At 40.6% G+C, this 12,241-nt stretch overlaps 1 long non-coding RNA gene across 1 annotated transcript; it reads left to right on the forward strand.

Moving 5' to 3' along the window:
• The first annotated feature begins 2,214 nt into the window (after positions 1-2,214).
• On the forward strand, positions 2,215-4,889 carry LOC128578117 (uncharacterized). The gene is made up of 3 exons (XR_008377673.1): positions 2,215-2,248; positions 4,165-4,200; positions 4,540-4,889. It is a non-coding gene; the product is annotated as an uncharacterized LOC128578117 (long non-coding RNA).
• The last annotated feature ends 7,352 nt before the right edge of the window (positions 4,890-12,241 follow it).

Below are 12,241 nucleotides of genomic sequence, written 5' to 3' on the forward strand. Positions count from 1 at the left end.
TCAGTTATTACACTGACAGTTTCTAAATGGTCATTTACTAATTCTGTCATTAATTATAAGTACTCTGAACACTATTTTTCTCCCTATTGCCACTTTTTGTAAACTATCATTATGGACTCATGGATTCATTTTATTCAATGTTTTATAGTCAATTACCATCATATTCTTTTTGATATTAAAATTATACTAAATTTGGCTACACTATCTCTTGTGTCCTTTTGATATGTTCCCTTCATTCTTTGAATGATTACTTGCTTTATGATACAAGATTATTTCAAGTTCACCTTGTACTTTTTCTGACTTAGATACAGAATCAGCTATTTCTTCAATAAACTTTGGTTGCTTTTAGTGGGGAACAGTGTTTAGAAATCAACATCTGGACATTAGACATACTCATTGTTGCTGGTGTGTCATCGTCATTGCTGTTGGGGTCATAGCCTCCTTTCAGTGGGCAGACCTAGTAAAGTATATTTTAGAAAGTCTTGAGTTCATACTCATACCTCCAATTAAAATATATCACTGTAGATTTCTTCAGGATCCTCTTCACTTTCTCAGATTCCATACTGGTGTCTCTTTTCTCCTATAGTGAGAACTTCAGTTCCAAAAACCAAAAACTCAGTACATTTGCTCATTAGTTCTACTCATACAGTATATACGTGTGTGTGTGTGTGTGTGTAGGGGCGTGTATCCTATAGTACATATTTTCAAATTTGCTCTCCAATAACCTTACCAGTAACAAAGATTATATTTAGGTTTTCTGGTTAGAACCAAATGGTGGCATATGTTAAAAATGTAGAATTTTAGGCTTGCCTTTAGTTTACTGAAACAGAATATTTAGGAATAGGTCCCAGTAGTCCTCATTGAAAGAATCAACACTCTAGGTGATTCAGAAGAACTTTGATGTTTCAGATGCAAAGATGTAGCATGGGCTTGGGCTTTAGATAAGAAAGGTTGGTGTCCTTATTTCATTACTTAATATTTTCAGTTTCTTCGTCTGTGCAGTGGTGATAATAATAATTTCTTAAGGTTCATCATTTGGTTCTTAGATAAGTGCCTGGGATATGATAAATGTGCAGTAAATTTTACTGATCTTTTTTTCTTAGTATAAGGTATTGAACAAGTTGTCATATATTTCCTATCTGGTAAAAATCAAATTAATGCATAGAAACAGTTTCTGTAATGTTGTATAGTTATTTGAAGTAAATGAATTTATGAAAATAAAAGTAAAAATAATATAAAGGATACACTTAAAGGTAAGTGTACATTATCAATTGAGATGTACAAATATATGTTTGTATATTAAATATGTATTTTTTACTTCCTTCACCCAGTGGGAGTCGAATCTCTTTGGGCAGATCATGTAGCAACCCTAATTGTAAATGTTACCCAAAGTTAGTGAAAGAAAAATAAGTATAACGAAGTATCTTTATTTTGCAACATGTGCAGATTGTTAGATTATGAAAAGAAGGGAGATGGACTGCACTTTATTCACTGTTGCAATCGCTGCTCTCAGCACAGTATTTTGAATGCCATGTGACTCGAGACATATTTGTGGGGCGAATGAATTGTTCTCTCTCTTTTTTTCTCTTGTGGTGAAATAGACTTAACATAACATTTACCATTTTAGCTATTTTAAGTGTGTGTTTCAAAGGCATTAAACACATTCACATTAGGGCAGGGGTCTACTGGCAAGTATTGTACCAAAGGAGGGGACCAGAAAAATTTCTTCTTTTCACTCTGGAACTTCATTTGAATCAGAAATTTTCTTCTGTAGACTTTTTTGATGAATTCTTGACTTGACTTATTACTTACCTGGGGAAAACATATATTGAACAACACAACGGTAATGCACACCACCAGAGATAAGACCTCTGATGCCTAGTAGGACCACTGCAGGAAAAAAAAAAGTTAATGAGATTGTTGCTAGGAGACGGGAGAGCCAAAAGCTCATGGTCTTGGAGGGGTTCCACTGGAAATCAAGACAACTGAAATGTGTTTTGGATTAGAAGTTTAGCTATTAAAATCTGTCCTTTGATGAGCATGCATATTTTAGCACAGGATGTTTAGTGGATTTTATGTTTGGGAGGGTTTTTGAGGAGAATCTCAAGGCATTTCATTTCTTTCCACAGGGCTAATCCCTTCTTCAGGGCGCAGCTCATTTTCCAGAGGATGTTGCGCTGCTGCCTTGCCCCCACCCCTTCAGTGCGACAGCCTCAGAGCTGGTGGAGAGACAGAGAGCATACCACTGGTAAGTAGCCGAGAAATATTACGTAAAATAGATATCCCGGCTGGGTTTTCTTAAAGCAATGACATGTTTTGATGAAAGAGAAAAATACAGAGCTGTGTTGGAATTTCTGATTCTGATCTGCAGCGCTGGGAAAATGGATTAATTACATTCTAAATATTTCGTCGTCACTTTTCTAGTTTAAAGCTTCCTTCTTAAACGCTGAATGAGTTGCTAGAAGGAAATACAGAAACTCCCCCTTGTGATTTGGTAAGATATTTCCCCAAATAAGATTTACAAAAGATGTTACTAAAGTGGGAACTTGCCTTCACAATCGTATCTCAGCTTGAGATGTTTAGATTAGATGTGATGTAATAGGTGATGGCTCAAGACGTTCTCAGATCTGCTTTCTTTTTCTCCCTGTGGAAAGAGCCTGAGAAAAATTTTATTTTTGCAATGGAGCAAAGGACACTACGTCTCATTATTTTATTCTTTTAAATTTATTTATTTTAATGGAAAATAATAATTGTAGTGATTCATGTGGCATATAGTGATGTTTTGATATCATATAATATATAGTGATGATGTCTGTACTGGAGAGAAAGTGAGGAAGAGGGCAGTCTATAATAAAGTTCAGATTGATTGCTTTATGTGAGATGGGAATGTGTGTTGATTGTGAAACTTTAAAATTTGGCTTAAGGATGAAAAATCAAGAAACAGAAATAATGAATACCGCTACTGTGTCTTCAACTGAAAAATATTCACTTGCATTTTTGGTCATCAATTTGTACAGTAAAGGCAGAATGTTCTTGCGACTTCCTTTTTTGAAAAAAAAAAAAAAGACGTGAGAAAGACAGCGCAGATACCTATCAAGAAAGCTTTTATGTTTACTTCCGAAATATGTCTGAAAATGTATATGCTTTTATAGCTCTGTTTCTGGAAGAGAAAAGAAAAAAAAAGGTGAAATTGTCTTTTGTAATTTCTCTGAAATTCAGGTTATTTTGACACTTGAACAGGACGAAAGGAGAAAAAAGGCAATAGATTAATTTTTTGAGTTAGATGACAAAGCAGAAATCAAGGGTGAAAATTAAGAATGAAAAAGCTTAGAAGAAAGTCCACAAGCTGGGCCATGTTCCCAAGTTGAAGATGTCTGCTGGTAGCATGTTTTGCAGAGGGAAAGGGAGAGAACATACTGAAGGCAGAGGGAGGGGGTGTTGAACAGAGCACTGCGGCAAAGAGAGTGACTGACGCATCTAGGGACATGTGACGGTTCTCTGGTGTAGTGAAGAAAATTTTCCATGACTCCATCTTGTATAAGAAATCCTATACATACTAACATGAAAATAATGCTATAATCTTCCTGCAGTGCATAATGAGTTTGCTTCGCAGTCCTCCATTAGTCTGCATTGGCATTTAATCTTTGCTTTTTATTGTCTTTGTTCCTAGACTTTCTTCTCTGCGCTCCCAGTGCTTTCACACACTTATTAAAGTATTTTATTAGAAATAATGGTTTTCCCTTCTATAATACAAATACCACATTCACTTCAGAAAATGGAGAAAAATATAAAGATGACTATGAAACTTACCTACAATCCCACAACACAGATCATTTCTATTAACATAATTACTGTCAGTCTCTTTTCTCTGAATATATGTAAATAAATGCATAAGATATATTTTTATACAAAATGAAGATCCTATGTATATACAGTTTTTAACCTGTAGTATTCATTAATATACATTAGGAGCAATTCTCCATATTTTAAAATATTCCACAAGAATGTGATGTTTGTGGATGCATAATTTTCCAATATATGGGTATCCCTTTAAATGTTCAATTATTAAATGTTTATATATTCAATTTTTGCTGTTATAAATAATTTAAGGAATATCTTTCCATATAAATGTCTGTGTGCTTTTCTGGTTTTCTTCCCCCCTAGGATAAATTCATAGACATGGAATTCCTGGACCAAATGGTACGAACCAGTTTAAGGATTTTTCATCCCATACGTATCATCTCATTTGTTTATCGTATGTGGTAAAAGCATTATTTTCCTGTTGTTGTTTGCCTACTGATTTCTGTCATTTATGGTGGTGATATTTTTGACATTTTGTAGCTTTGCCTTTTTAAATATTCACATCTGCACCTTTTGATTTTGTGATTTGTTTCTTTGGTAAGCATATTCACCTGTATTTTTTTCCTAATCATTTAATTGCTTCATTTTTTACAATTAACTATTTATCTAGAGTTTATTTGGGTAGATGATATAAGGTAAGATCTAATTTTGTTTTTTGTTTTGTTTTTTTCCAAATAGGTCACCAATTGTTTGCGCATCATTTCTTGAGTAATCCAACCTTCTTCCACTGATCTGAAATGGCAACGACTCTTCTCCTATTAGACAGGGTGTAGCTTTCCACAGGTCGGCCATTTTCTCTTTACTCAAGATGGTTACATTCCGTAATAGTCTCCCCACCTTCTTGCAGCTTCTGGAAGCATACTAAAGCATCATGTTTGTGCTTATGCGTTTCAAAAATTCCATGTACATACAGTTTAGGCCAGTGGTTTTGAAACAAAATTCTTTTCATTTTAAATATTTAAAAATTGTATTTTTGTTGCATGCTTGATACAAATTAAAGCTGAGGAATCCAAATATATAAAAATCACTCTTCCAGAAGTGCCATTCCTCTTGGACACACCTGACATCTCAATTATGTGTTTAAAAAAGACATTCCCCAGGTGAGTGCTAGTCCCAAGCTTCCTCCTTCATCCTCTTTTTCTACTCCTCAGGTACTCAGAGAGTTAAAGCCACGTGGACTCAATTCGTGGAATTGTCTAGAATGGCATAAGAGGGAAATATAAGAAATGTGTATGGAGTAGAAATAATGTCTGCCAGCCTGTTGCTGGTAAGGAGGCTGATGTAGGGACTTAAGAGAGCTAGGGTGAGTCCCAGTCCATGCTACCACTGCCACCATCTCTTCTAAATGGAGCCATACCCCAATAGTCCACCTCTTTTTACTGCAGGTGGAAGGCTCAAGACTTCAAGCACTGAGTTTTTTAGTAGGAGATGGGTTAATTATTGCCCACAGAAAGATTTGACCATTCAAATCTGCTAGCCACTACGGACAGTCCCCTGTCCCCAACAAAACCTTCTTTCTCTATTGACTTCTGACCCTGGCCTCTAGCTTCACTAATTCTGGGAATAAAAAGGTGGGGTGGGCATACGTGGAAGGCTGCATCATCTGCCATAGTTGCAAGGGGCTCCTTTGGCGCACAGCCCCAGCCCCAGCCCTGGTGCTTTCCTGACTTGCCGCATTAGGCACTGATTTGTTTATGAGTGGTGGCTGGTTTCCCTGGCAACGGCAGCTCGCCAGGGCATGCGCATTCATTCCTCTGCAGTAGCAGAATGCGGCTGTAGGGCCCAGAGCAGACTTGCCCCACCACCACCCCCCGCAGTGGCTGACAGAGTTACTTGGCAGATACATGTCAGCTTTTCCTGTGGCAAACTGCCATCATTATTGTATACAGAGCATTGCATTAAAAACAAAATCCTTGGAGGGCTTTGAGCCACTCCCTTTTTCTTCCTCCCAAATTAACTGCTCTCAATTTGTTTACCAGTGACAATGAAGTCTTTCCAATGTTTGAGGACATTGATGCCGTTAGGGCCCGAGGGGATTCATAATGGTGTGGGTTCAGGAAACATACTTGTTGGTTTCAAACAAATACCACTTACTAGTTGCACGACTGTGGCACAGTTACTTAATGGCTCTGTGCCTCAGTTTCCTCAGATGTAAAATAGGGATGGTAGTAGCATGTTTAGAACAATGTCTGGCACACAGTAACCATTATCTAAGTGTTGTCTATTATTATTTGTAGATACTAAGGGAGACTTGCCTGGAAACACAATGTGCCCACAATGTATAAACTCCCTATCTCATGCCCACCCCGGTCAAATAATGTAATCATACATTTACGCCTACAGCACACAGACTCACCTTATGATCCGCAGACACACCCTAGAGCACATCAACAAGCACTACAGCAAAAACCCTTGGCCCAAGGTACATGTGGACACTTCCCTTTCCAAAGCCAAGTATGTTTCCCACAATGCAGAGACTCACCTAAGGGACACTGACCCACCCCACGTAATACAGACTCACCCCACCATAAAGACTACTGATGACACAGACAATTGTGACATCATGCACTGTCCCCACATCACACAGACCCTTCCCGGTGCATACTCTGTGTACAAACCCCCCTACAGAGCACAGATGTTCCCCACAGCAAACACATCCTCTCCATAACACACAGATACTCCTCACAACACACAGACTCCCCACAGCACACAGATCCTCTCTGTAACACACAGATACTTCTCAACAACACACATACACTCTTCACTACACACAGACTCTCCCTCCAGCACACAGACTCTCCCCACAGCACTCAGACTTCTCCCATGCCCCATTGATTAGATCCTCCACACATCCACACAGAAGGCAGACTTCCCTTACAAGAGCAGACAGGCACAGAGACTCCGCCATCACACACACTCTCACCACAGAACAGAGACTCCACCCACTGCCCACAGACTAACCCTATACCACATGAAGTCTTGCCACGGAACACAGACTTTCCTCCCAGAACAGACTTATGACACAGCTTGAAGACCCACACTGTGACACAAAGACTCTCCCACAACAGACTCACTGGTGCACAGATGAGCACCCGAGGCCACAGACCATCCTGTCAGGACACCGATTCACCCCACACTACCAGACACCCCCCAGATCGTACAGACTTACCTCACAAAACAAAACCTACACCCTTAGTACAGAGACTTCCCCACAGCACTCAGATGCCCTTACTTCCACAGCACAGCGATGCAATAGCACCATATATCATGCCTTGATGCTCAGGATTGTGCCACAACACACGAACTTGTGCTGCAATGCACCAAATCATTTTAAACAAGTTCACTTACCACACAGTGCAAATACTTGCCCCACAGCACCTTCGTTTGCCCCAAAGCCTTTGGAACTCCCCCTAAACACACAGTTATCACACAATACATATTGTGGTCCTGTATCAACAAAATACACCACAAATTCCTCAGACACACTCTGTGATAAATGGACATACTTCATAACGCAAAGTTTGGCATCACAGCACGGAAACTGAGACAGGTTAGTCCCACAGCCAGCACAGACGTGCTGCAGAGACATCAAATCTTTCTCTAAAGTATTCTGAGCTGCCCCTCACGGCTCAGTCCCAGCTGTGATCCATAATATCTTCTCTCACTCCACAACACTGATGCAACTTACAACATATAAACATACCCCAGAGCCAAACAATCCACCCCCACAATGCTCTGAGTTGTGTCACAACACACACTTTCCATACAGATTTATTTCACAAAAGAAACATTTCTTACAGTGGCTGTACAATGCAGACATGTGTCCCCAAATGCATGAAACCCTTTGCTATAGCACTCTCAGGTTTACCCTGAGGCACATAGTCTAGTTTCACTTCTCATGCACAGATATCCACCCAAATGCACAGATGTGCCCATCAATGTACATACTCGCCTCCCAAAGACCACTGAGCTCCACGACACCCTAAATGTAGACAAGCCCTTTAGGAAACAAACTTAGCCAATAACATACTCAATCACCCCCTCAGCACTTACACATGCCTTATAATTCATAGGCATGGATCTATAACACATAGATTCCTTCCACAATGCACAGGCTTACTGCACAGTGCAAAAACCTCAGTGCACATGAACATTTCCCAGTGTTTAGGCACACAGAACACGTATTGCCATTGCAGTGCAAAGATTTCCATCTTTCCTTTATAGTGGGCAGACAAGCTCCACCGCACTACTGAGCTACAACTCTGGCCTACAGCAGAGATACAGCTTGTGTAATTGTTACGAGCAAGGCCTCTGACCCAGACTACCTGGGTTTGAATTGAGGTCCCCTTCCCTTGCTAATTCTATCACCTTGGGTAAGTATATTTCTTTGTTCTTTAGTTTGCTCATCTATAAAACAAAGAAAACCATAGTACCTACCTCAAAGAGTTGCTGTGAGTAATAAATGAATTAAGATATGTTAAGTGCTTTGTACAGTGCCCGGCACATAGAAACTATTAGAATTGTTCATTTATATTACAATCATCCTCCCTCAATCACTGTCATTACTGCTGTAGCCCAGATACTTACTCTCATCTGACTGCACAAAGATTCACCACATAATGCGCAGACTGGCTCCAGACCATCTAGAAATACTAAATAGCACACAGACACGTCACTATAGCACCCTCCTACCCTACAGAGCACAGACAGAACATTAGACCAGACACCACTCACAAAACACAGAAGCACATTACAATTAAGAACTTTGCCGTATAATGCAGAGGCTTGCTTCATAGTACACAGACCTGTTCCACAGCACCCAGCCTCAGCCCAGAAGGTGAGGCACAGAACCACCACACAACACAACGCAAACACATACCCCGTACTCACAGATACGTCCTATATCACACCAGCACACCCTAAAGCATCCTTTCATACACACATTTTTGTCTTATAAGAGGTGGCTACCCTTAACTGTTCACAAGTATGCTCCTAAATTTGTGCTTCTAAATTTGCATCATCACATAATGTTGAACCCCCTTCCCACAACACATTTACTCACTTGTCTCATGCTTGACCCATAAAGAACTACATGCTTCGCGTCTCGTAACTTGCCCATAAATCTGATGTACCACAGAACATTAGCATACATATGACCCCAGGCCTCACACCACACAGATTTGCTCTGCAGTGCCTGAATAAGTGCCACCATGCAGAGCTATACCCTTAAACACAAGTCCCTTGTAAATGAATAGTGTCACATGAGAACATACACAAAAACTCATCTCACGACATGCAGACTTATACTAAAGCAAAGACTCCGCAAGGTTGGGCTCACGATGCAAAAACTTACCGCACAGGGCCCACACTGGCATGAGGCAGACTAGCCTCAGCTCACCTAGGCTCAAACCACATAATGCAAAACTTGGTCAACAATACCTAGACTCACCCTCTGGTTAAGAGCTTATACTCACAACTCAAACTGCCTGGGTTCCAATCTGGCATGCAGCACTTACTAATTGTGCAACCTTGGAAAGGTGTCTTGACTTCTCTGTGCCTTACTTTTCTAAGCTATTAACTGCAAATAATACTGGTACCTGCCTTTTATGGCTGTTAAGAGAAATCAGTGAGTTAATGCCTAGAAAGTGTTTATAGCAGCAGTGTTTGGTAAAGAGTGAGTGTTATTGATATTAGCCAGTCATGTTATTGTTGTTATTGTTGTTGTTACTACACATGGAGCTGGACCATGCTGGTAAGAGTCGATCTAAAGCAACCAGAATCAAATCACAAAGGATAGAGTATCCCCCATAAAGCACAGAATCACAACTCATACTCTCACCAGTCTTAGCCTTACAACGTTGATATTGACTGCACCTGGCCCACAATACCTGGAAGCATTGATTGCACAGATGCTGCATAACACTGGGACTCATCACACAGTGCCTACACACACAACAGTGCACAAATATATACATAAAACAGAAACTCATTCTTGCAAAAAAATCATCCCAGTTCAGCCAGATCGGATGCACCCTATCGTACACATCCATGTTCCATCATACGCACTCCCCCAGAACACTACATCGGCTCCATAACACAAAGAACTCACTTCAAAATCTCTAGAAACAGTCCACAACATATACACTGCTCCGATGCACAGAACAGTAACACACCACATAAACTTGCTATAATGAACTGACTTGCCTCACAACACAAGAAACCAGAACATGCCCCACAACACACATAGTCTCCCTGTAACATACATGGTGGTCCAGCAAAACACCTTCTTGCCCACACATCACCGAGATGTGCCTCACGGAACACAAGCATGTTGTATAACACATGTTAAATATCTCACAATGCCCATATGTGCCCAGTCATACAGACTTGCTCCACCACTCAGATACAACTTGACTCATAACCATCAGACTTGCCCCATATCACATGGCAATATCCCATAATCCGGTTTCTCACTACCACACCTAGACTGACCACACAAAATAACCTCTTCCTGTCACAAATTCCCTCACAGCAGCATATCCCACAAAAATGCCCCCCCCCAACAGAATAACACAATGAGCAGATATGCTCTGTAACACACAGGCTTACTGCATGAGACCAAGACTTGCCTTGGTTTACTCACACTTTCTTATGAAAGATAGAACACAACTATAGTCCAGATTGAAGGAGAGAAATGGAGTGGGAAGGGGGGGGTTGATAGAGGGAGGGTTAACGGTGGGACCACACCTGTGGAGCATATTGCAAGGATACAAGTCAAATTTAACACGTAGAGAACATGAATGTCTTGGGCGGCACCTGTGGCTCAAGGAGTAGGGCGCCGGCCCCATATAACAGAGGCAGTGGGTTCAAACCCGACCCTGGTCAAAAATTGCAGAAAAAAAAAGAACATAAATGTCTTAACACAATAATCATGTAAATGAGGTGAAAGCTACATTAATTAGTTTGATGTAAGCGCTCCAAATTGTATAGAAAAAATCAACACTTTGTACTCCACATATGGATAAATGTATTCATGATCTATGTGTATATGACTTCATAAAAAAATAAAAAATAAAAACAATGTTAAAACATGCACAAGAACACATAGAAATGTCGGGTAACACACACACACAATACATAAAGCCCAGATATGTGCCACCACACTTAGACTCATCTTGTAAGACTGAGGTTCACCTATAACAGCTAGATTCACCCAAAAGACCTACACCTATTTCATAGCACAATGACTTGCTGCACAAAGCTGAAATACCACAAATCATTCAAACCCCTCCCAGTCTGGCAACTCGGACTTGCCCCTGGCACATAGGAATGGCCCACTGTCAAAAGACTTCTTACAACTTATAGATTGACCACACACAAAACCATCTGTGCATTGCGACTTGCCTCAGAGCTCGTAGAAACAGTGGAGAAAACACAAGCAATGCATGGGTGGGCCTCATCACACCCAGACTCTCCTCGAAAGATCCAGATAATCCCAATAACACAGAGAAAATACCCACATGCCTGAAATATATGAATTCATCCCACATCACACACCGTCCCTATAAATGCCCTTTCTGCCTCCATAACAAAAAAGACTAGCTCCACAGAACAGAGAAATGTTAAATAGCACATACGCAATTAAATATACCTCACAGACAGCCTTCATTACTCGGATTTGTTACCTCATAACAGGACTCATCCCATGACATGTCTGTCTACCCAGCAACACCAGACTTTTCACTCCATAAAATAGCTTCCTGCTTCTATGATGCCAAAACTTGCCTTGCAATATGAGTCTGAAGTGGTAGAGAACACTCAGATGAAAGCCCTACCATACTAAATACCACAGAGATTTGCTCCACAACATGACATCTAACCCCATGAAACCCATACTAGCCCCACAATACCAGACACACCTCGTATCTCCCAGTCAGGCTGTCCAACAGCCTGCCATGCTTCAGTCATGCAAGCCAGCCTGACTCATGACAATATCCCATGGACAACAAACCTCTCAACACAGCACTTTGCCAGACAAATAAGTTTTTTTTTTTTTTGCGATGGAGTCTTACTATGTCACCCTCAGTAGAGTTCTGTGGCCTCACAGCTCACAGCAACCTCAAACTCTTGGGCTTAAGTGATTATCTTACCTCAGCCTCCCAAGTAGATGGGACTATAGGCACCCGCCACAACATCTGGCTATTTTGTTGTTGTTGTAGTTGTCATTGTTGTTTAGCAGGCCCGGGCTGGATTTGAACTCACCAGCTCTGGTGTATGTGGCCAATGCCCTAACCACTGAGCTATGGGCACCAAGCCGCAACTTCTTGATATTCTGACACCAAGACATGCCTCACAGAACACAAAAAGAATCGAAAACAAA

The sequence above is a fragment of the Nycticebus coucang genome, chromosome X, assembly GCF_027406575.1.
Source record: "Nycticebus coucang isolate mNycCou1 chromosome X, mNycCou1.pri, whole genome shotgun sequence".
Taxonomy (NCBI): Eukaryota; Metazoa; Chordata; class Mammalia; order Primates; family Lorisidae; genus Nycticebus; species Nycticebus coucang.